Raw genomic sequence first — 27221 nt, 5'->3', positions numbered from 1 at the left:
TATCAGTGCCAGTTTTGCTAGCACCGGCAGTGATAAGGTATCACTATCGGTTCATAACCACAAATGGCCAAAAAACAAATGAGTCCATTGGAATCTGCTATACGTGATACTCCTTATCACTGCCGGTTTATACCATAAAACACCAGTGGTACATCACTGCAAGCTCGTTGCATCAACCAACAATGATATTTGCTTTATCAATACCGATGCTAGCTCACAAACTGGTAGTGATACATCACTATCGGCTCATAGCTAAAACTGGTAGAGATATACACTTCAATACCACCAGTTGATGCCACGTGCTGGCAATGATATGGGACCCAAGCTTGAAAGTGCAAAATAAGACACGAAGCTTGGAACTGCAAAATTTAGACCAACAAAGTAACTACGAAATAAGTTCCTAACTACACTAAGAAATATGATTACACTAAGAAATATATGATTATACTAAGAAATAAGGTCCTCATTGTTTACAAAATATATAAGGTCCTGATTACAAAAGAAGTCCAGATTACACAAAATCAACATCCGGATTGCAAAAGGTCGACTAAGCCTATGCTATAGATAGCCTACTCCTATGCTAGCTTACCCTTCTTCGTCAATGGGCCATCATTATCCTCCTCCTCCTCGGTGGAGGAGTCCTTAGAGCTGGCTATGCCCTCTTCCTCCTCAGAGGGTGTGTTGTCCTTCACCTCATACTCAAAGGATGCGTCGTCCTCCATTCCTGCCTTTTCCTCCTCCAACCTCACCATCAAGAGATGTAAGGATAGAGTGCCCTCCATGAAGTGCTATTAGTCCTCATTGCACGGGGGAGGGTAGGTTATCGGAGGAGGCCATCATTGCCTCAACCTCCGGATATGGTGACAAAGGAGAGGCCAATGGTGGAGGAGTAGCAACAAGTGCTGGCGATGGAGGAGGAGAAGCCATTATGATGACGGTGTAGCTAGCTAGGAACTTTTTGAGGTGGTGAAGGAGGAGGGATTAATTGTAATGGCTATTCATGAAAGACGAATGTGCACCATGCAGTTTTAATGGCATGAAAGACAAAGAGGGCGCATTGGAGGTATGAAGGGGGTAGCTAAGCTATCACTTCTAGTTGGTAACTGTAACCGACAGTGATGGTGGCGCATGAATTGACACATCAATCTATCATTTCCAGTTGGTAACTTCAACTGGTGCAACTACAACCTCTATTAATCCTTCTGCCTCTATCATTTTCTCTATGCCACAAGTGAGAATTCACTCTGACACTATTTAGACCAGAATTCTTTGTTCTCCCTTTCTTTGATCACGATAGGTTTTTGAAGAAACATGTTTTTCATTCATCATCTAGTCCTTCATTCTTCCTTACTTAGATATTTGTTCTTCTTGTCTTTTTTTTTTACAGATCTACGTCTTCTATCTTTTTGATGGCTCATTGAAATCCTCAGTGGGTTAGAGTCGTCTAGTTCTAGGCCCCTAAGAACATTTGCTTCAAGTTTGGTGATGCTAGGTTCATCCAACTCGAAGCCGGTGGAAGATGATTCCTATTGTTCGCCAGTATGCCCTAGGACCAAACAACACCTGCAGATTGATTTTGATCCATGTGACAAATATTGCTATGTTATCTGCATGTTACGTGATAATTCTCCATTTGTGTGTGGTCATATGTACAGAGTTGCCTTCACTAGTGTGAGCCACATCCGCATGGTAGATGAGGAAGATGGTTAGACAACTAGTTTAAACCTCATGAGGGTTTTTTAAACTATTGTAATCAACTATATATAAAAACTCTTATGTAATGAACTTTTATGTCTTAATGTCTTATGGTATAATTTGTATTTATTAATATTAAGTTACCTACATTTTGATTACTTATCTTCACAATTTTATGTTGATAGTAGCACTACTAGTTTGAGGATACAAACTGAAAGTGATAGAATGACACCTCGGTTTTTGTGCCCCACACGTTGATACTATCATTGCTTGTTGTAGTTGTGAACCTACAGTGATTGTATATCGCTACCAGTTATTTGCTTGATTCAGCAATGACAGTATCACTGCCTATATAACTATCCTTCTCCGTCTTTCTTCAACACTTAGCCACTCCCAAGCCACCAAAACAGCATCGCCTCTTGATCCACCTGACACCAGCCTCCTCCACACCGATGACACATCTCCCACCCCAGCCTCCTCCACAATGATGACACGGATCCCTAGCCTCCTCCATGCCAACGACACGGCTCCCTCCCCGACCTCATCCATATGATGACTTGCTCTCTTTTACAATTTTTGGCGCAATAGCTTGCTCTCATTTTTTGTATGACTAAAGTGCACAATAGCTCGCAAGGGCCTATGATGATTATACACTATTAATGCGGAAAATGCTAAGGTTTATAATTTTACATATTATCATCTACTTTTCAATTTTTATATAAATGAATTAACGATATCGATGAAACTATATGTGAATGATGAATTGTATGTGCCATATGTGATTTGTGATGATAAACTTTATGTGAACCACATATGCTATTTTATTGAAGGGGTGTTGAATTATCATTGTCGATGTAAGCCATGAACTAGAAGTGATATCACTACTATCATTGCTGGCTAATGTCATGAACAAGCAGTGAAAATAAGCTATCATTGTCAGTTCATGGATCAAATTGGCAATGATAGTGCTAATATCACTACCGATTCATGGCTTAAATCGGCACTGATGATGGTTTCTGTAGTAATGTGTTGTATTGCTACCCATTCCCAAGCATGAACAGGAACAAGATGATGAACAATATCCATGAACAATGATCGCTAGGAACAATGCAGGCAAGGAGAATAAAAGAAGAAGAAGTGAAGGGAATTTTTAGGATTCACCAAATTCATTGCCAATCCGTGATCTTCTTGTCAAGTGTAACATCCTCATAGTCCTTATTTGTTCGTAGATGAATTTTGGTGCTTGGATTTGTCGCCAGATTCAGGATTGGTAATTCGATTTGCATGCAGCGAGATTAATTCAAAAACCGAGATTAGTTGGTGCCAAATTTGGCTATAAGCTTAAACAAAAGTTGTAAGTCTCATCGATATCTTTCCAATGGTGCTAGTCTTGTTCAATTTGGTAAGAGGTTTAGGAGAAACTCTCAAAATAATGCTGTTGTCTAGTTAGTTTTAATCAGCATAGTATATTATTTATCTGTTTTTGACCAAGTTAGAGGGAGATTTCGGCTAAAGTCATAAAAGCAAAGTTGTAGGAACGTTTCATTAGATGTCCCAGATATTTATTTTCTATAGTTGGTTGTGGGAATTACTAGGCGATTAAATTAGTTTTCTCGATAATAGGGAAAAATGGGTTTAATCGGGTTGTGGCTTGTATCGTTGCTAGATAATGCTTATAGTCATGTCGATATCTCATGAAATATATATTGATAGTACTTTTAGTCCACATGTTTGGGAAATTATGGTGCAGAGGGCATGATGTGATTCGTCACCACAGTTAAGGAAAATACATGACATACTATATTGATATGTGCCATATGGTTTGTTTTTCCCTATTTGTTCTATATTCAACCTCTAACTTGCTTTATTCGTCCATGTGATGTCCTGATTCATGTTTTCACGAGATGTTATTCATGTTTATGACTCCTATTTTCAAGTTGATCCTTTCATATCATTCATGTTTCATGGATTGTTTCAATCCATAGATGTGCTGATTGGTTCTTCTATTTAGATTTCTGTAAGTGTTGGCCCTACTTGCTTGGCTTTATTAGTAAATGCTAAAGATATATTTAGGTGTTACTGTTTCAATAGAAATTACTATTTCACGGTTGTTTTCAAGAAAAGGAAAAACTGTCATACCCCAAATTCATGCATATTTATGTTTACATGCATTTCACAAGAATTTGAATGAATATTGTGCAAATTTGAATTTTTTTTGAATTTAAAATAAATTAAAAAGAGAAAATCACGTGAAATAAAATACAATTAAATAGAGCATTGCCAAGGAACTCAAATTTTCGTCATATAAACTAAACATGGAGTTAAATATTAGTACACCACATGAGAGTAATATTAGTGAATTTCTCTAGGTTTTTGAGAATTTATTTGTGACCTTAAAAATTGATAGAAGTTACAGAAGTAGCTCTCTTTGAACAATTTAAGTTTGAAATCTACATGAGCTATTGAGATGAATTATTTTAAATGGGTTTATCATGAATTATAGGGTTTGTAGAAAAAGTTTTATGAATTTTGGCAGTCTCTAGCACCAGGGTTTGAGCAAAAAGATAGAGGGAGGGGACTTTTGCGTCTCTGTTCATTATTTACAGCGGGTCGCACTGTCATCGGCTCTTCCTTCTTCCGTTGCCGAGCACAGGACGGTGCTGCCGCGTGGCTACCGCAGGCTGAGCACCGCCCACGCCGGCCAATGGGGTCGCCAGGATCCCGAGCCTTATCCTCCCCTCTCTCCCCGCTCCCTCATCTCCCCGCTAAACCTCGCCACAGAACAAGCGAGCGCAGCACAGAGCCATCACAGAGAGAGACCGATGCGCCGCCACCAAATCCAGCTGTGCCAAGGGCAAATCCGACGAACCGAGAAGGGGAAAGTGAGGTGGGAGGTCCAACGAAGCTCCTCCGACGAGTTCCGGCCCGCATCCCACCGTCTCTCCACCGAATTTGGGCGCTCTGCTTGTTTCTTCCTCCGCTCTGGCGGGATTCCGCAATCTCATCGATGACACCACACTGCTGAGCGCCTCCGACCAAATCCGTAGCACGGTGAACATCACCAGCCTTCGTCCAAGGTCTCGCGCGCGCTCCATCCTCTTCGGCCCGGCGCCGGCGCGTCTCCCCTCACGGACCGAGCGCCGCCAGGCCAAGGTGCTTGCCGCCGGCACCTTTCCGACCGAGCCCATCCGCCCAGTACCCCTTCACCACGTTCGCCGTTGTGCGCTGGAGCTATCAGTGCTGATACCTCATCCTTTCGTCGCCGGGTTCGTTGCCGGTGAGCTGTGCCGCCGAGTTCGTGCACGCTCGCCGGCAGGAGGTCTGCCGGTAAAGCTGTTGACCAGGCCACAGGGCCATGGCCCCACTGTTCAATCTCCTTCGCAAGCAAGGAATCGGTGTTAAAAGCCCTGCACTGTGTTTATTTCGTTTAAAACCGAAAAAATGTGAAAATGATTATTTGTTCTATTGCTTAATTGGCTGAAGCAATGTAAAATGCACAGAGAATTCTTTGTAGCTCCAAAAATGGCAAAGTAAATTTTGTTAGCTTTATATGTTCATAGTTTACTTGATTTAAATATGTTAAATTTTGTTTAAATCAGTATTAATTCATGGTAAGTCTAAAATTGGTAAATACAGTTCTAATAAGCTTTATAATTAGAGTACTTTCTAGAAAATTATTGGTCAGCATGCTAGAGGAGTTTGTCCCATTATTTTAGCACATGTGTGGTCTCACATTGTTAACTTCTAAAATTTGTGCAGAAATTAATAAAAAATGATTTAGTAGTGATACCACTTCTAAAAATCATTATTTGTCTACCCCTACAGATGAATAATGGTGAATGGCATATTAGGTGTTGTCTTGACATCAACTTTGTTTAAATGCACATCTTTTATTTTGTTTAAGCATTCTAGATAGCACCTCCCATATTTGGTTATATCATGAGCTTATATGCATTACTTCACGTAATTCTTGTTCTATCATGTTCTTTTCTTAGTGCACTACTTTCATATGCATTTTTATAGCATTTGAATCACTTCACATTGCATTTTATTCATACTCATTGCATTGAACACACTCTTTCTTTAGAGAACGAAGAGTCAGAGAGCGACATGGGTGTGATCAAAGGTGATTTGTGTTGTTCCACTAATTGTGAAGTCGAGAATCAAAACAAGCATCTATATATATTTCACCCTTACTTTGAATCAATGTGTTGTGTAATTTTGGTAATATATCACTATATGTTTGTCATATACGTTTAGCAAGTCGATTTTGGGATTTTGTGGGTAGAAGTTAAGTTGTGCTTTAGGAATTAATTGTGTTTTACTAAATTAATCTTGAAGAGTTAATGAGTATGTGAGAATGATGTGAGATTTCTGTGGGTATTAGGGATGGTTCAGGAATGGAGTCTTGAATGTCATTGGCACGTCTAGATCAATTAGGCATCGGCCGTTGTTTACCACATATTCGAATTTGAAAAGAATGAGCCGATTATCTCATGCTATACCGGTTGTTTAGGCCATAACCTCATTATGTGAGTGCATGATATGTGTGGGTGTGGATTTATGGATTAGATAGGGGGCTAGTGTGTGCCTTGGGGAGGAGCTAGGTGGTCCTCGACATCATGAGGATTGTCCAATCGGCTGGAGATGGGTGAGAAAAAGGTTGTCATGGGGCTAAGATGATGGACTCGTGTCATGTGGGTAAAGTTATACTCACATGTAGGGTTTAAGATCATTTTGAATGGTCACACTCTCTATTATAAATATGCTTAATGTCCATCCACATCAATCTTAGAGTTTCCGATGATTTGGTGAATGTGGTCATATGTGGTATGTTTGGAGTTGACTCATATATGTCTATATTGAGATGAGCATGCTTTTATGTTGGTTATGTTTATGCTTAAGTTTTCTTGATAGGATATCATAAGTTTTTTTAGATATGTTACGTGCTCACACTTTCGGGTCAATAAATTGCTTTTGCACATAAATACATTTAACCTGGTGGTCTATTCCTGGCTCCTCATTTCGAATGCATAATCTTTAAAGTTAGGATTATATATACCCATATGTGTAAGTTTTGCGAGTACCATTGTGCTCATGATACTATTGTTGAGTTTTTGCAGGCATGTATGAGTTAGTCCATGGCTACTTCGTACCCACCGATGTCAGTGACGGGCAAGAGTAGCGGTGTGCTACTTGTGATTACTTTGGTGGTGCCTTAGAGCAAATGACACCACCTGTTTTGTTATTTTAGATATTATTTCTGTTGCGTATTGATATTACCTTGCTAGGATATAAAATTGTTGTATTTTGCTTATTATAGCGCTTGTTGATGTCATGTTGAGAGTCAGAACTTGTTTATTAGACTCTCATCTTTCAATTTCAGTATGCAATACTTTTAAATTGTTAAGCTTGTAATGCTTTAAAAACTTGTAATCTATTTAAATTGCTCACTCTTTATTATATCTTGATATGATTAAGGTTGTTATAAAGCTGTGTGTTCCGATCATGGATTTAAAACACATACTCGGACTACATGGATTGGATTCGCTTTAATCATTTAGTGGCTACGATGTTGTTTTGAGATATGGGTTAGCATGTGGCACGTCAAGAGACAGGCATATACTAGCTCTTATCTTATTGAACGATTGGCTGATTTAATTTAATACAATTTGGATAGTTCTCATAAAAACTTTGCTATTTCTCGTTCTTCATTGCACTTTAAGGCGTTGTAGCGAATATGGTCCTCTAAGAGCATGTATGTGATTTTAGTGATTAATGACAACATAATCAATGAGACTAATATGTTTGTCAAGTGCCAGAACAAAGAGAGAAATAGATTAGACTTGTTCCATGAATTTTTATGTGATCATATGGGATGGATTTCTCTACAATCATGTAGAGCACTTCATAAGCTTTCCATAGAGTCCAAGATCATCAAAATTAAAGTTCAAAGTGGAAAGTTATACCCGAAATACAAATTGCTAGTTGGCTAAAAATATGCACACGATATATTCCGTTGTTCACAAAAAAAATACCCCGGCGTTGACAAAGAAAATAGTCCAGTGTTCATAAAAATTTTGCAGTGAAGTCTAATACATGCCGGATGTTTCAGCATTCACAAAATGAACACGCCGGACTATATTTTGCAGAGAGGTTGCAAATAGCTCGGTTAGCATTGTATGCACGCCAGATGTTCCGACTTTCATATGAGGACATCACGCCGGGCCTTCCGGTATTCACAATGAGTCTGAGTGGGTTTCCAAAGGCTAGTTTGTGGATGATGTACATGCCAGATAGTCCGGTGAGTACAATTTGTTTGCATTGGATCATCCGGCGTATGCAGAAAATTTGAGCCATTGGAGCAACGCTAATGTGTGGGGTTGAGACTATAAATACCCATTCACTCAGTTATTTGAAGGTGCTGGAGTCCAGAGAAGCTCACATACACTTGAGAGATATCAAAGCTACCAAAGTGTTTAAAGAGATTATGCATGGTAATTAAGCACATGATTAGAGAGTGATTAGTACTAATAGGTCTAGAGAGAGTTGTGTCTAGTTGTTGCTACCTAGAGAGAGGATCAATAAGTGATCCTAGCTTGTACCAAGTGGTACGTCAGGACCTTAGAGTCTTGGTGACTCACCGACACCTTGGACCTTGCTGGCTCAAGCTTGTTGACCCTTCGACTTTATATGGAGCAGCAGCAAGACTCTTGTACAGGGACATGGAGACCCTTGCCTTTTTGGCTCAAGGTTCTTAGTGAAGATGACAACAAGTGACCAGAAGAGATACTTGTGGTGAGGCCTTGACTTGGTAGCTTGGTGGCTCAACCTACTTGATGCCTAGGTGGCTTAAGGGCCGTGATTGGGTGCTGTTCAGGAGTTATAGCCTAGGTGGCTGCTCGAACGTGGACTAGTGGTGACATTTATACCATAGATACGACGGGATAAAAATCCCATGTGCCGAATTTCTCTCAACCATCTTTACGTTTCCTCATTTACTTCTTGCAATCTATCTTTGCATGTTTACCTTTATAGAGTAGTTTTCTAGGTTTGGCTATAGGTTGCAAACCTTTGAATGGCAGAGTAGACACACTAGATGAATCTAGAGCATATTTAGATAGAAATTGATATAGGTTTATCTTCTAAAGTTTTTGGAGCCGATTAATTTTAAATATCCTAATCCAATCCCTTCAATTGGTATCAGATCCTCGTGCTCTTGATAGGTTTAACCGCTTAGAGTTGTAACTTCTGGGGTTGGGAAAATTATAATTTCCCCCATAGCACTCCACATTTCGGCGACACTAATTTCCCCGTTGGAAAATTATTATGACTTATTTTCTTCAAGCTAAAGGTTTATTTGGAGAGTCACCAGGTAAGGGATGAGACCTTGCATCACAAACAAGGAGTGGTAATCCGATGCTATGGAGAAGAATATCATTTTATCATCTCTATGCATTGATACTTTTAATCGTGTTTATTCTCTCACCAATGCAAATGATATTTGTACTAGTCTCATTAAAATATATGAAGACACAAATAATGTGCGTAATGAGAAATATCATGTGCTAGTCTCTAAACTCAATAGAATCAAACAATTTGCCCATGAAAGTGCTAATGACATGTACTCACACTTGAATATTCTTATCAATGAGATTAATGGGCTAGGTTTAACACCAATTGGAGACAATCAAGTGGAAGAATGCTTCAAGCTTTTTTTCCAAAGTACAAGTTGATAGTCTCCATCATCTACGACAACAACGAGTCAAGTGCTTTGCAAGATCACTGGTCAAGAGATGATTATGAACATGGAGGTGGAAGCTCCTACCTCATCCGACGCCAAGAACTTAGCACTTACAAGTAAGAAAGCTCCATACCCACACATAAAAGCGAAGATGTGGAGGCAAGAGCAAGAGTCAAGCTCAAGCAAAGATGATGGTGATGAAGATGAAGAGAGCGATGAATATGATGAGCAAAACACATAAAGTGATGAAGAGATGGATCCCAAGGTCACCGAGCTCATATCACAAGTCGACAAGAACATGAAGAGGATTAATGCCAAGATTGATCATCAAATCTCCATGAAAGACTTGGTCAAAATAATCGATCATATTAAGAAGGAGAAGAAGACCAAATTCAAAAGAGAGAGATAAGGGGAAGAGGCAAAGTATTTGCAACCGTAGGAAGATGGGTGAGTAAAGATGAAGATTCAAACTCAAGCAATGAGAGCTTCACCATACACTCATCGAAGAGAAGGTCTTTCTCAAGGTCAATATCACACAAGTCATCATCACTCAAATCATACACAAGTGTCTTATGGCTAAAAGTATAAAAAGTGATGTAAGTGATAATGAATCTGATGAGGATTCTCCCTCCCAAGAAGAACTTCTTGAATTGATCAATGAGAAACAAAGGGACTTAAAGAAATAATCTAAAGAACTTAAGAAATTCAATGCCCTTAATGGCATTCAGGCCTCCTTTGTGTCTAATTATAAACAATTATTGACCAAATCCGAATTGCTAAACAAGGAGCATGAAGAGCTTAAGGGAAAACTTAAGTGCATTGAATCTCCACATAAGGTTCCTTTGAAGCAATCTACCTCTATTTTTAATTTCAATCCTAAGGTAGATGCTTATATTTCTTATGATGATTTAATTATTTTATCTAGCTCACTCCTTTGCAATGAGACATGTATTGAGAATGTTGTTGTAGAACTATCTAATGAACTTATTGCACAAGAGAATGATGAGCTCAAGTAAGAAGTGGAGAAGCTCAAGTAAGAAGTGGAGAATCTCAAGTAATACTTAGCAAGATTAAAGGATAAAAAGCATGTCCGGCCTCCTCAAAATAACTGTGAATACATGGTGAACAAGCTTACATAGGGGTCCACTGTGACATGCTTCAAGTGTCATCAAGAAGGTCACAAGTCTTTCCAATGCAAACAAATCAAGAAGGAGACCAAGGAGAAAAAGAAGATAATTAATCTCTCCAACAAGACCTCCAACCTCTACACCAACCCCAACTATAAGATCAAGATCAAGAGCAATCACTACAAGCTCAAGAGCAAGGACAATGGAAAAGTAGTTGCACATATAGTTAGGAGAAAGGACCAGAGGTGGAACCAACCCATTTGGGTGCCCAAGGAAGTCATTAACAATATGAAGAGAAAATAATTTGTTTGGGTTCAAAAGAAGACTTGAAGTCTATAGGTGAACTTGGGGATTTAGAGACTTGGTTCATAAGATGAAGTGAATATTCAAGCAAAGAAACCAAGTGTACAAGATTGGGTGCATTGATCATGAACATCATATACTAAAATCTCCATCCAAAGGTAAAAGAGGTAATAGTACTAGATGCAAAATCCTTTCAATTGATTTATACCTTTTGCCTTGTCTAGGATTGTATGTGCATATTTCAATTTATTGCAATGCCTAATGTAGGTTTTTGATATGGTAGGTTGCTTGTGTTTTCCTCACTAACCCATGAAAAACCTACATGGTTTATTAATCGTAGGTTATTTTCATAGCATGTTTTTATATTTTTTATTCTTTATGTCCCATGAGTCCAATCTATAGGGTAAATTCTCCATTGTTATCAATAACAAGTGTATATATCTCACAAGTATTCAACACTTGTATCATTCAGGTGGAGCATATCCTATAGGTTTTGATTGTAAAACTAACATATGTTTCAAGTGATATCTTTTGTAGTCTCATGAACTAGTCTACAAGTCTCCGAAGGTACACAATGCTTATTCGTCAATTTGTATTATTGTCAATTCTTTCATACATTTGAACTACCTCAATGCATAATATGACTTAAACTACATATCTTGTTATATTGTCTAAGTTGTGCATATGTTTCACCCTTATAATGTGTATGCACACATATAGGAAGTGTTGGAGCAAGAGATCATCTTGCCCTAGCAGGTACGGTGAGAGTTTCTTCTAAGGAGGAGACTCAAGCTTGGAAACGAAGTTTAAGAGAAAGGAACACCACAAATGTATTGATAGTAAAAATATAGACTGGACTAGGGGGACTATCACAGGAAGACTTGTGATTGTGCTCCTCCATGCTATGTTCAGCGTGCCCCCTGCTCAGATGACCATGGCTCCTTATTTACAGGGTTGGGAGTAGCTTAGCGTACAAGTTACCGCTATGCACAAAATATCCAGGAACAGGCTGAGTTACATGGTCTTATCCTGGATAACTACTTTTTACCCTACATAGAAGATAAATATCTACCATGGTAATTATTGGGGTGCCTGTACCTAGAGGGGTTAGCCGGTCACCAATTGCAACCCGGCGCCGTGATGTCAGGGTGTCAAGGTAACCTCCATTGTACCGGGGTGTCAGGATAGTGCCCACTAGCCTAGGTAATTAATGCCGGTCACTTCCTTGTAGGTAAAGGATGACCTGTGTTCCTCTCCTGGTAGATCTTTCTTGGGGCCTAATGGCCTACCCTGTAGCCTTTGGGAAGCCTGCACGAGCCTCGGGGACGGGGGCTCCGGGAGACGAAGGCCTCGTGAGGCATGGCTCCGAGAGATGGAGGCTTTGGGAGTTATGGCTCCGAGAGCTGGATGCTTCGGGAGGCATGGCTCTGGGAGATGGATGCTTTGGGAGGCATGGCTCTGGGAGATGGAGGCTTTGAGAGGCATGGTTCTGGGAGGTGGTTACTCCGAAGCCCAGAAGTCAGAAAGTGGCCTTCGGGAGGTGTGGACCCACGGGTATGGGCCAGCAAAGCCAAGGCGTCATCGGGGTTCCTTAACAACAACCCCCAATAGGAGGAGTTTAGACTATATTATGTGATTTTCATGAATTATGATCTATGTGTTTTCATTTCAAATGGTATCAACATAGCTCATTTCAATTCAATTGGTACCATATCTTTGAATTGAATCCCATACAATCAGTACCATCTTATTGGATCATGGTTCATGAAGCTCTCTCCCATGTACTCTAATATTTTCTCTTGTGTTCAACATGTGTTTATAGCCTTTTTAAAGATTGTTGTCAAAGGAGGAGAATTTTGATAACCTAAGTAAAATGCAAGTTGCAATATAGCATGTCTAGGAGGACAAGTAAGGAAGCAAGATAGTGGCGATGGAGAAAGAGGGAGCCACAACGAAAGGAGGACTAAGTGGTAAGAATATTCATCCAAGCTAAGTGGTAAGGCTTTGTGTATTTTCAAATTGATATCATTTATTATTTGCCACATGCTTTAGTTGTGTTGTCATCAATCATAAAAAAAGGGAGAGATTATAGCCTTGTGTAGACTGCGTGTGGGCATCCACAAGCCTTTTTACAAGAGTTTGCGTCACTTCCTGGTCTTTGGAGGTTTTAAAGCATAAGCTTCCATCAGTTTAGTAAGAAGCATTCGTCACACGAAGGAAGCGCATCGATCGTTTGCTCCAGCCCTCCATTTCAGGTGTGACACCTCTCTCTCGTAATTCATCTAGCTCTTGTTGCCACTGCCGTTCTTTCCTCACGTAACCACGACTGCCGACTTTGTGGGGGTAAAGGTTCTTCTTCGAGTTTTCTTTGTGAACCTCACTCAACTTTTGTGCTTCTTCTGATAACTTGTACTCCGCAAAGGCTTGCCAATGATCTTCCAGTTATGGACATTTGCTTAAATCTGGCTTTGTAAATTTCCAGACATAGGTTCTGTTTAGTGTGCCCTTTCAATTCTTAAATGAAAGGCTTATGATCATTAGCACCTTACGCTTAATTACTTCCATATCTGTCACTTCAGGGAACTCGAACTTCCCTAATGTGATGGACCACATGATCTCATTCTTGATTGAATCAGAAACCACATGCAGATCACCTTGTTCGCTAGTCCAAAATCTGTAGTTGATGGACACATGATCCTTAACAGCTATTCCACAAACTGACTTGTACAGCCCCAGAACTTTCTCTGGTGCAGTTGGCTCCCCTGTTGGTGAGACCTCCGTGATGACAAATCATCCTGTAGGCATCTTCGAGCGACCTCGGACACGCTGCCAGTCTTGGGATTGCTCATTGGTCATGACCCTCTAGAGCATCAGGCATCTACACACAAGTGAAAAAATTATTGAGAACACATATGGTCATATGTACAACAGATGCATTCATCTAATTATGAATTACCATATCACCTCCACTGGTGTCTGTTTGCTCCAGGTTGAGGTAGTTGCTCAGGGTACCTTCTTCAATGTTTGACGGTGACACATCTCCTTCTGGCACCTAGGCTGGATCGGAGGAGCCACCTTCCTGAGTGTCCTGCATACGATGGTGATGAGCGATTGGTGGTGCCATCCCTTTCTAAGTATTCTGCATACGATGATGATGAGCGATTGAGTGTTCTACAGATAGAGAGCTGAGGAAGGAGAGAGATAAAGCGAAAGCTGACCAGGGAGGGAGAGAGACTGGTGAAATAATGAGATAACTAGGAGGGAGTCAATAGAGAGAATGCATACACATACAATATTGTACATAAGTACATTATGATAACATTTAACCAAAAAAAGTATATTGTCATGACCACAAGTGACACATTGATCTTGGGCCACAATCAAGAAAAGTTTAGCATTTCTTATTGGAATTGCCCAACTAAGCACCTAAAGCATGATTACTAACTCTTTTCTTGATTGAACTGCGTAACTGAAAACAAACAACCTAAAGTATCAGCTGTGCCAAACCTCTTACTTTTTGTAGTGAGAAAACCTCTATCATTTCTCAACTTTGCATTGTCCCAAATAAAACAAGTCACATCATCTTACATATCAAAATAATGATGATTACAACCAGAACTAGGATTATGACATCTTTACACGTGAAATCACACTTCTTCTCCTTATTTTCAATGTTAGAAATTAGATGACTTGATTGTTGTATCCTACAACAGCTTTATGTTTGGACTTGTATCCTTTGTAACATGCTCTTTTGAATTCATTAACTTGTGCGTGGCATGCCTCCCTACTGGAGAACACTCCACTTTGCCGATAACGATGGACAACATACCATATCATAGTAGTCCTAAATATAGAAAATATGCATTAGCAGATAGGTCTCCCAGTGGCAGGGACCAGCAGGGCTGACGGCACTCCAGGGAGGGCGCATCGCGGACAGGGATGGCGGTGTCGAGGAAGCAAGTGAATCAGCAGTGGCAGGAAGGGGAAGAGATCGACGAAGGCATCATCATCGGGGATGGAGGCAAAAATTTTCGAAGGTGTTGGGGAGGCTTAGATGCGTAGTCCTTTTATGGGGGGGGGGGGGGTATTCACTGGCGGCTGAATGGGTACCCCAGCAATGAAAGGGAGGTTTCACTACCAGCTCAAAGGCTGAATCTGCAGTGAAAGGGCTCTTCACTGCCGGCACATGAGGTCCATCGGTAGTGAAATCCCTACCACTACCGGCTAGGGGGAGCACAAAAGTTTTGGTGCTACGCACATGAGCATCAAACCCACGACCTCTGCGTTGAGTCCAAACAACAAACCGCTTTGGTACTCAGGTGTATTCGGCTTAGATGGAACTGAGCAACTTTATTAAGATTCAGTTAAGCTCCAATTAATCACCAAGCCCAAATATTCATATTAATTTTAATTTCAAAACATATTTATTTTAATTTCATCTTGCTACATACCTAAATTTTTCTATATACCTAAATTTTATGGACAATTTTTTTTAATTTATTAAAAATGGAAAGTAAATGTACTCATACCTGAATTTCTATATTGGAGCTTGCTAACTAATTAAAAAATATATATAATTTGAGCTTTCTATATCTAAAACGAATTCATACATATGAATTCATTTCATTGGTAAACAAATCAATTTAGTATTTCATTAATACATAGTAATTCATGTCCTTCATTAATATGTAAATAAAGCTACTTAATCTGGCTTAACGATTCACCCTTCATTATGATCGCGACGTATTTAGGGAGGTTTGTCGGTGTCTTCCATGAGACCTAGATTGATGTCCTCTTCGAAAGGTGGTAGTGCATTAAATTGATTGTAGTCTTCCTTGTCGACAACATTCTCCACTCTGACAATCCTTCTTTTTCCTTGAAGACGCACGTGGCACTCCTCCTTGTTAGCCGGGTTTGAGTCCTTTACATAGAAGATTTGCATAACATCTTTCGCAAGTAAGAATGGTTCGTCACTATATCCAATGAGTTTTTGGTCAACTGTAGTCATATCGTACTTGTTGATTATCACACCCCCTGGGAGTCTAACCCATTAGCTCCAGAAAAGAGGAACCTTTAACACTCCATAGTCGAGCTCCTAGATCTCCTCTATGAATCCATAGTAAGTCTCTCTATTGCCACTGCAGTCGTAGGCATCTATATAGACACCATTATTTTGGTTGGGGCTCTTATTATCTTGCTCTCTCATATAAAATGTAAAGCCATTTATATCATATCCTTGGAATGTGATGATTGTAGTTGATGGTCTGTGAGCCAACACATTCAATTGAACACACTCTATCTATTTATCCATCACCTGTCTATGCAACTAGATGCCAAAATGATCTCGATGCTCTCGCGTGATCCAAACTTCGAACTTCCCTGGGTTTTTGGTGCGTAGCATCTTCTGGTGTTCTTCGACATATGAACCCACTACAACTCATTGTTGCAGAACTATAAAATGTGCTTGTGTGAATGAAACAGGGTCGTTAGTGCGAAATGAGTTTGCACCTATCATCCCTTTCCCTTGTAGCCTCCACTCATGGTGAGATACAAACACACAATTCAATTTGAGATTCATGTAGTCGACGTAGAAATCAATGACCTCCTCAGTTCCGTAGCCCTCAGCCATGCAACCTTCCAGCCGATTTCAGTTATGAACATGTTTCTTTAGAACACCCATGAACCTCTTGAAATGGTATATCTAATGCAGAGACACGAGGCCAAGAATCTGTATCTCTTTTACAATGTGAACAATGAGATGCACCATGATATAAAAAAAACGATGGAGGGAAACATGCCTCAAGCTGGGATAGAGTCTCGACCACATCTTTCTGTAGCTTATCTAGCTTGGTCAGATCAATGACCTTCTGTGATATCGCGTTAAATAATGAACAAAGCTTTATGATTGGGTCTCGGTCCTTGGGCGGCAGAATACCTCTAATTATAATTGGAAGCATCTATGTCATCATCACATGACAATCATGCAACTTCATGCCAGATAATATCAAATCTTTCATGTTTACTAGTCTCTTTGTGTTGGTAGAGTAACCAGATGAACATTGATTCCATGCAAACATTTGCACATTGCAATTTTCTCTGTTGTGCTTAGACTGTAGCTAGTGGGGCCAAGGTATTTGTGGCTTCTTCCATATCTTTGGGATATAGATCTTGTCTGAGTTTCAAATGTTTCAGGTCCTTCTGTGCTTGGAGTGTATCCTTTGTTTTACCAGGTATGTCTAGTAACGTACTAATCAAGCTATCACACACATTCTTCTCAATGTGCATGACATTGATTGCGTGTCGAACCACCAAATCTGGCCAATAAGCTATGTCATAAAAATTAATTTTCTTTTTGAACATAGGAGCTCTAAGATTAGATTTCAGAACTGGTGTACTCCTGTGTCCCTTTCCAAATATAACCCTAAGTCACTTTACCATATCATATACCTATCTCATGCGATGCTTAGGAGGTGATCAGGTCTCAACTTTCCCATTAAAATCTCGTTTGTATTCATCACACACCCACACACCATCGTTCATAGTGTTACAAGATCTTCCATTAATGGTTTCAGGTAGACATCGATATCATTGCTAGGTTGCTTTGGACCTTGTATCAGCACTGCATCATAATGTACTTCCACTTCATACACAACCAAGGAGGAATGTTGTATTACATAGAGTCACAGGCCAAGTGCTATGACTACTGCTCATGTTTCCGAATGGATTCATCCCATCCGTATTCAACCAGATCTTATATTCCTTACATCATCTGCAAAGGGCTTCTTGTATTTCCTATCAATGTTTCTCCACTACGTAGGATCAACGGGATGTCTCAGTATTCCATCATCTTTGCGCTCCTCGTCACGACATCGTATCAATTTAGCATGCCTTTTCTTCATGAATAAACGCTTCAAACAGGGGACTATAGAAAAATAACACATTACCTTGACAGAGCCTTTTCTTCTTTCCTTCACTATCGATATCATCACCATCACGATTGTACTGTGCTGCACCACAGACGAAACACGCTTCCAAGTCTGCATGCTCTTTGTGATACAACATGAAATCATTTGGATATGTATGTATTTTTCGTAGTTCCAACCCCAATGGGTACACAACCTGCTTGGCTTGATACGTGTTTTCTGGCAGCATATTTTCCTTTGAAAGCAATTTCTTTTAGAATAGTAACAACTCTATGAAGCTTGTATCAGACCACCCATTGCTTACCTTCAATTGCAGTAGTGAAAGCATGATATGCAACTTTGTGTGCTCCTTCTCGTAGCCCGGGAACAACGATGTTTTAGAGTCCATACCATATGCTAAAACTTTTGAAACTTTCTTTTATTGGTGAAGTTCCCCTCCCCATTGCGCAACATTTGCTCCAGATCATCATCATCGTCGTCAGCTAACATTTGCTCTAGATCATCATCGTCATCGTCAGCTAACATCTGCTCTAGATCATCATTGACCATCGTATCTTCGGCAGGAGACATATCGGTGTATTCATCAGCCGACATATTGGTGCACAAGTCTTCGTCTTCTCTACCAATGTGTTGCCCTTCCTGTACGATTTCATCTTCACTATGCTCGGTCCAACTGGTATAGCCAGACATAAAGTCCCTTGGCATCAAGTGGGAATGTATCTACTGGGTGATAGAAAACTTCTTATTGTTCTCATAATTGGTGCATGGATATCACATGTATTAAGACTGTGTATTTGACTTGTGCACCGTGGATGCTTCTAGGAAATACTCCACACCATTCTTGTATTCTCTCACATCGTATATCCATCTTCTGTCCATATACAATTATATCATTATTGTAAATCCATATTCGTAATATCTAGAAGATTTTGCAAGTACTAACAAATAAACTACCTCGTCATCTCATACCGGTAATTGGCCTGGGTTGGAGGAGCCACATTTTTATGCTTTCACATCTACTTCTGATGAGTATTTGTTGGTGTCATCCATAGAAATTTTCATTATTATTCAACCCTTATGTAGGACTAATTAAGTAAAAATGGAAAATAAATACGCTCATACATAAAGTTTCTATATTGGAGCTTCTAATTAAATAAAATATAAAAAATATAATTATATCTTGCTACATACCTAAATATCATAGCTAAATTTTTTAATTCATTAAAAATAAAAATAAATATAGCATAATTGCTATCGTATATAGGTGGACTCAAAAGTGGCATAAGCAAAACAACCTCTCTATCATCACTTTGCATCTTCTTTTTGTTATCACAACGAATCACTACTACATAAAGGGTGATACGTGCCCTATTATCACTGACCCTTCGATAATAACCATCAATGATAAACCGTCACCACAAGTTCATAAGCTCAACCAGCACATAAAAAGCCAAGCTATCAATGACTAGCAATACCGGTTCTTGTTATGAACTGGTACTAATACATATTTGTCAATTCTAGCTACAAACTAGTAGTGATAAGTTGATTATCACTACCGGTTTGTAGGTTCATTTTTCAAACCGGTAGTGATGTATCAATGCCGGTTCATAATAAGAACTGGCACTGGTAAAGAAGTATCACTACCAGTTTCTAAGCTCAACTAGCACATAAAAATTCATGCCATCAATAACCGGCAATGATAGTACCACTACCGGTTGGAGTTATGAACCAGTAGTGGTAGCCCACTACCAGTACAACTTTCATGCTGTACTGGTTTAGGTTGTCCCAAAAGCCTTACAAATTAACCTCCCTTGCCTCCGATCGCTCCCACACACACTCTCTGTCTTCTACCCTCTCTTTCTCCATCATCTCCGGCCACTTCCCGGTCCCCCTCACACCACCATCTGTGGTCAATCCACCCACCCCCACACTTTCATCTAACGATGAAGCTCCGGCACCAGAGACTTTGTCAGATGAGGTGTAGTCTGCCGACCCTGGATCCGCATGGTCCAAGTACACCGACGAAGTCTAGGACTACTTCACTAATGAGCTAACAATGAAGAGGCGCTAACACAAGGAGGAGGTGGAGGAGAAGGAGGAGGAGGATGAGGACGAGGCCGAGGAGGAGGAGGACACTGAGGAGGAGGAGGCCAAGGAGGAAGAGGATGACGAGGTGTCAAGTGATGATGTAGATGATACCGATGACTACTTCTTCGTTGTTGATGATTCCAACTGGTGGTAGATGTAGGCGTGTGGAGGATGGTTCTTTTGTGACACAGATCCGAACTAAAGTTTTAGGGTTACTTTTGCGCTCGTGTAGACAGGAGTTTGTTTCAGTTGCACAGTGATGACTGTTAGCTAGGGTTTAGTAATTAGTGTGATGAAGAATAACGATTCTGGTTTAGTAATATAAAGCTTAATTAATTATGGCATGCTAGTTTCAATTTTGCTTTTTTTTTGCCAGGATTATGTATTACTGCCGATTCGTAGCTTGGGCAGTGATAAGGGAGGTAAATCGGCAAATTGGAGCCAAGAACTGGCAGTTATACAAACTATCACTATCGATTGGAGCTATGAGCTGGCAGTGATGGTGATCGTATCAGTGCTGGCTCCTCAGGTGGCAGTGATAATCCATGATTATCACTACCACTTAATCACTGTCGTTCAAAAACCAGTAGTAAAGTAGTTTTTGAACCGGGAGTAATGAGGGGTTCTGTAGTAGTGAATATATTATCTGATGATTACAAAAATAAGATTCAAAGTGATAATATTGATGCAAGAATAGCCACTTCATCCCAGACCACCTATATATCTCATTATTGTCGACCAACAATATAATTTGACTGGAAATCCTAAACCCTAACATCATCCTAAGCATATAATGTTGTCATAAAAATAATCTAGCAGAGCAACACAACCACTGAAAGAAATTTTCTACAAAATTCTGAAATATAAACAACTTAATCGTCATTATGGCGAGATGCGTCATCATTACGGTTTTAAAACTCAAACCTAACATCTAGGTGAAGCATCTATACTTGACTGGCTTCACTACAATTGTGCACTACAACAGATATTTATAATGCAGAAAAGATATCATGGAAATTCTATGTAACTCACTAACTCGATTTAGCATGTTGTATTGTGATTTCAAAACTAACAAGCGTGCTACAGCAGAAAGTGATGAGTATGTTGTGTTCTCGTGGACTGATTCATCAATACTAGCAACCATCCGAGGTTGTTGGCTCCTCATTGATTGGTGGTTGATGGCCACCACCTTGGTCAATCAACATATCATCCACTCACGGTCTACCATTAATTTGTTTTGTTTTAAAAAGATGAGAAAGATGACAGATTTCAGTCTCACAATAATTTGACTTAACTATTAACTAATAGAGCAATATTAATGATCGCAGCAGGTGCTACAGTATAGATAAACAACTATTCTTGATCTAACAATTCATGCATATGCTTGATTGCTCTGTACGCACTGTACACGATAGAGAAGGACATGCAACAACAGTAAGTCACTAGAGGTCACATTCGTTGGCAAGTTAAGAATGACTAGATCAACTTGCTAAACAGTGAACAACACAGAAGTCTTAATTAATTTAGAACAATTTGACGCACAAGACAAGTCAGACAGAGTAGTAATGCAAGCTTCACTAAAAACTTTCAAACCAGTAAGGTAAGGGTCTAATATATCACAATGCATAGCAGCTACGGTACAAGGATTGAACGTCCAACACTAGAAAATTAAAGGCAGAGCGGTTAGGGTTTTGCACATCGTAGGGCGGAGGAGCACAGGATACTGGTGGAACAGGCGCGTTGTAGACTGGGGGCGGGGGTGTCGCAGCTCAGCCGGGCACAGCACATCAGCCAGGTAGGTGGCCAGGCAATGCGTTGCAGATCGGTGGTGTGCAGCTTATTAGTGAGGGAGGCAGGGATCCAAGGCGTCAGGGAGGCCAGCGAGGATGAGCCTGGGGAGCAGGGAGCCAGGGCGGCATTGGAGAGGGTGTCGGTGGTGGTGGATGAGTCGGAGGCCAGAGGGGCCAGGCGTGCTCACTACTAAAAAAATCATCTTTACGGTCGGTTTCAAAACCCCATTCTCTGCTGGTTTTATAGCTAACAGTAGGTAATGGGTACTGATAGTTTTTGACTATCACTGCTGGTCTAGAGACCGATTGTAAAAGGGTTATCATTATCAGCTGAATGCTTCAGTCGAAAGTGATAGTTGGACATCAATTTAATATTTTTTGATCTGAAAAGATAAAAAAAATCATGACCAGAGGAACCATACCAGTCACTGCTTATCCGACCACACCCAACCATTCACAAGTCACGCAATTTTCACAAGCATACGACAACAAAAACTTGAACTCACGACCTCATAGCAGGTGCGTGTGTATGACCTTTCTAACAATCTCAGTATTGTTCGTTCGTGAATATAATAGCAAAATCTATACTTTTGATATCTTCTACTTGAATATTTGAACAGCTATTTGGACATCTAAATGTCTTAAATGTAAATGTTATCAACTACAAAGTTATACTTATTGTGAATTCTACAATGTTCATGTAAAGTTTTTCTCCATCTGACTCTGTATGAAAAAGTTTGTGTCTAATCCGTGCAGTATTCAGTAAAACAGGAGTAATTTTTACATATAGAGTCTGATTTTGACGTTTAACCTCTACTTTCGAAGCTAACGAGGAGGCGCATCCAAAAAATAGGTCTTTAGACATGTACCTTTCTTAACCCCTAAAAAAGGCTCAAAAGATACTCGATAACACCTCTAAAGTTTTTGGACAAAAATTGTTCTTCTCTGATTTGTCTGAAATTTTTTAGAGGCATAGTGCTATGTGTAAAAGTTAGTGTTGCATAGACGATTTCATGAACTTGAGTTACCAAACTCATGATAAAATCTTTAAATTTACAGTTTTCAACTTTGTAGTACTATGTATGTCTTTTTCAATAATTTCTACTTGTGTTTTACACTAGATCCAGGCCAATGTGGTTAGGTACGCGACTCCCTTTGTACTAGTTTTCGAAATTTATTTATGTATCTATGTGGCTTCAAATAAAAAATGATCAACTATAAAGTTATAGATCTTGTCGAGAGCTATAATTTTTATATAAAGTTTGTCTTCATCCGACTTTTTATGAATATGTTAAGATTTTTTTAAGATGAGCTGTCATCGACGATGGCTGAAGCTTTGTTAAGGTTATTTGTGCATTTAAATAACCTCAAATAAAAAAGTTTTTAACTATAATGTTGTAGATCTCGTCGAGAGCTACAATTTTCATATAAAGTTTTTATTTATCCGTCTTAGTATGAAAAAGTTATGAATTTTTTAATATAAGCTATTATCTAACATCACTGTCGGCTCGTGTTATAAAGCGGCATTGATAATTTGTATCATTTCCAGTTCGTGTGACAAGACAACAGTGATACTTGATGAACTATCACAGCCAGGTCATGGCTAAAACTATCAGTGATAGTTCAGGTACCACTGTTGACTGGTGCCCTTACCTGGCAGTGAAGCATCACTGCCGGTTTAAGCCATCAACCGATAATAATGCCCTTCATCACTGCTGGTTCATAAGTCACATTCGCTAATTTTTCCTGCGCAGCTTTTAAACTGGTAATGATGTCTCATCACTACTGGTATATAAGCTTGATTTAGTAGAAGACCAGTGTTGTCTAAAAAACAGCGCACAATGTTGCCACTCCATGAAAATGGAAATGTGTGTATAAATATATATTAAAATTAAAAATGATCTAGATAGGAAACTTTTCTTTAGAGTAAAGTTAATGCAGTTTGCAAACACGATACACAAATCATAATTTAAGTTATACGTTATGTTATTTCCAATGAAGTTTAATCTAACGTAGAGTATACATAGGGTTCTAATACACTATGAACATATTAATTTAGGAACAAATATTGAACAATAAAATGTAACGTATTAATAGCACTTTCTTTATAGAGGTTCCATTAGATTTGGATTGGTGTGGGAGCAGGACTCTGCGAATCAAGTTGCCACTGGTGTGGAAGCACCACCAGCTTGTTGCTCAATTATTGGTTTTGGTGCGTGAGTTGAGTTAGGTTGGGTGCGACGTGTGACTGTTTGTTGGTTGCACCGTGTGTTATGGGTGCTGTTGTGTTGTTAGAGGTTGTTTTCACCGGCTTCTCCTGTAAGTTTTGCCCCTACGTCATCGCTTCATGATGGCTCTTTCAGTTTGGTGCTTATCAGCGTGGTTTTGGTCCAATGCGCCCTCCTCCGAAATGACACATTGTTGATTTCGGTGGTAGAGAGGTGCGGCATGGGAGCAGGGCTTCACCGACCGAGTTGAGTTGTGAGACAGTTGTTTAGTTGGTTAGCGTGTGAGTTGAGTTGAGTTGGGTTGGGTTGGTTAGGTTGGTCCTGACTGTTGTTTATGCTTTTAGAGAAAGCATTGCCTGTGAAGTTGAGGTCGTATTGTCAGTCTCGAGGTTGTCTGCTAGTTTGTCTTTAAAACGGCACAGTTGTTAGATTTTTGGGCTTGCTTTTCCTTATAAACTAGGTCAATTATCTTCTTCTATGAAAAAAATTAGTAATGCTCTTGCCATCCTTTCGAATAAAATTAGATTTGAATTATTCATTGTTCTTTCTCAATTCTACTAGCAAAATAGAATCCAATAATTGAATAAATTAACTAAATCAGTGGATTTTGGAGTCCAATAAATCAACAAGTAAAAAGTGCATTCTTTATAAACAGTGTTGTAGCAAGAGTTCATCTTGCCCCAGCAAGTAAGATGAGAGTTTCTTTTCTAAGGAGGAGACTCAAGATTGGAGATGAAGTTTGAGAGGAAGGAACACCACAAATATATTTATAGTAGAAACATGGATTGTCTGGGGGAGTATCACAACGTGGTTTAGCGCTTAGGCGTATTATGTGTTGCGTTGAGCGTTCTCCTTGTGACCCCTCCTTCCTAGATGACCACAACCCCCTATTTATAGGGTGCATCTAGCTTAGTGTACAAGTTATCATGATGTATAAATATCTAGGACCTGGCCGAATTACTGGGTCTTATCCTGGATAACTACTTTTTACCCTACATAGAAGATAAATATTTACTATAGTAACTATTGTGGTGCCTTCCCCCTTAGGGGTGAGCCGGTTGCCAATTGCAGCCCGGTGCCGCTCTGCCAAGGGTGATAGGACGACTTTCATTGTGCTCGAGTGTTAGGAGAAGCACCACTTGCACCGGTATTAATCACCCATCACCTCATGTTAGGTCAGCAGCAGCGGGTTTCCTTTCTTCCCTAATTTTACCTCCGAAGGCCGGTTGCATCTTTAGGCTTCGAAAGGCTGCATGGGCACCGGAGAGGTGGCCCGAAGGGGTCCGTAGCCTCTGACGGCCACGTCTCCTGCTGAGAGTACGGAGGTCGAAGGCTTTGGAGGGACTTGTTGTAGCTCTGAGTCTTCAGAAGGCTACGTATGTGCCGGAGAAGTGGCTCGAAGGGGTCCGCAGCTTCTGAGAGCCAGGCAACTTGCTGGGAGTCAGGAGATTGAAGGCTCCGAAGGGACCTTTGATAGTGATCGTCAATAATTATCCTCAGGCTAGTCTATTTTCCACTTACATGTGGCATTTATATGATCAAAGCTATGTAATACCTTCCAGAAAACTTAGGCATGCTATGCTCGTGGTATATAAGCATGTCATGCAATGAGGATTCCTTACGATAGCATTCCTTAGAGCACCACATCCTCACATCAAGGTCATACCTTGATACGCAGTGTCCACACTACTAAGGCTATGCAATGCCTTCCAGGACACCCTAGCAATATCTGTCCTCTGGGTGATCTAGGCATGCTGCGATGCTGCAGGTGTGTGGGCTCCACTACCTACTAGGGCAAAGCCTACCTTCTGGGAAACCTTTTCAGGTGACTTTAGGTTTAGACAAGCAATGCTTATAGGTGCATGGGTGTGTCACGCCTCTCAAAAAAATCCTTTGGGGGAGTCACAACTACATTACCAAGGAAGTCCCTTGATAACCAGCATCTACATTACCAAGGAAGTCCCTTGAAGTTTGCCCCAGTCTTCCGACCCCTGTGCCATCCTTCGCCCGTTCCTTCTGTGGCCAGGTATCTTGCTTGTCTTTCGAGGTACTCCTCCCTGAAGCTCATGAGGGCTCGATAGTTGTTGGTGTTGTGGCCACGCCTTTGTCCATGCAGAATGCACCTGTATGCCTCCAGGGGTACCGAAACTTGTGGTTAACGTTGAGGTCACTGCCGAGGGTAGTGTGCCCTAGAGCCCGTGGTTTTTGAAGGGCCTCCTTTCCTTTGGGGAGACCGTCGAGGTCGTCTAGTGAACAGATTTTCGGAGCCAGAGTGGCTTCGACTAGCCTCCCTGGACGAGTTGGACTTGGGGTTCCCTAAGCGAGGTTGGCGTTAGGAGGGCTGTGTTAGGGGTGCTGGCGGGGTCTGCACACTCCGGAGGCATGCGCCTCCTCCGAACCTTCTTTCGCTGGAGGGGCCCATGGAGGACACTGGGTGGACAGATTCTCTGAAGGTGTTGGCTCGCCCGGGGCATCCCTGGTGCTGTCGAAGGAGATACCTTGGGACCTAGTCCAAGCGAGAACATTCCGGGGTTCGACCGCCCGAAACCACTGGAAAGCAGCTTGCTCAACCGCGACCTCTTCTGGTGCAGCGAGGTCTTCGCCATGCAGAGGGTGGAAGGGCTCCATGCCGTTTAGAGTTTCCATACCGACCCAAGGCTCTGGGTCGGTCAAAGCTGAAGGAATGCTGTCCCATACGGCAGCGGTGCTGGATGGTACACATGGTGTGTATGCCTGAGACATCCACTCATATGGTTCTATGGTTGCAACGATGGATATGGCGACTAGCATGTTGATAGTTTTTTCGTTGGATTCCTACCTCTCTTTAGCACTTCTGTGTTCGAATCTCTACGGATGGCGCAACTGTTGGAGCAAGAGTTTGTCTTGCCCAATCAAGTACGGCGAGAGTTTCTTCTAAGGAGGAGACTCAAGCTTGGAGATTAAGTTTGAGAGGAAGAAACAACACAAATATGTTGATAGTAGAAAAATGGATCCATCTGGGGGAGTATCATAGCGTGGTTTAGCGCTTGGGCACCTTTGTGTACTATGTGTTGCCTTGAGCGTTCTCCTTATGACCCCCTCCTTCCTAGATGACCACAACCCCCTATTTATAGGGTGTACGTAGCTTAGTGTACAAGTTATCACGATGTACAAATATCTAGGACCTGATCGAATTACTGGGCCTTATCCTGGATAACTACTTTTTACCCTACATAGAAGATAAATATCTATCGTGGTAACTATTGTGGTGCCTGCCACTTGAGGGGTGAGTCGGTTGCCAATTGCGGCCCGGTGCCGCTCTATCGGGGGTGTCAGGACGACTT

General features: G+C 40.7%; 1 long non-coding RNA gene across 1 annotated transcript; it reads left to right on the top strand.

The window, feature by feature from the left end:
* Nucleotides 1–4312: 4312 nt before the first annotated feature.
* LOC133887295 (uncharacterized) lies at nucleotides 4313–7166 on the top strand. The gene is made up of 2 exons (XR_009903539.1): nucleotides 4313–5821; nucleotides 6819–7166. It is a non-coding gene; the product is annotated as an uncharacterized LOC133887295 (long non-coding RNA).
* Nucleotides 7167–27221: the final 20055 nt, after the last annotated feature.

The sequence above is a fragment of the Phragmites australis genome, chromosome 12 (assembly GCF_958298935.1).
Source record: "Phragmites australis chromosome 12, lpPhrAust1.1, whole genome shotgun sequence".
NCBI lineage: Eukaryota > Viridiplantae > Streptophyta > Magnoliopsida > Poales > Poaceae > Phragmites > Phragmites australis.
This window is presented reverse-complemented; position numbering and strand designations above follow the sequence as displayed.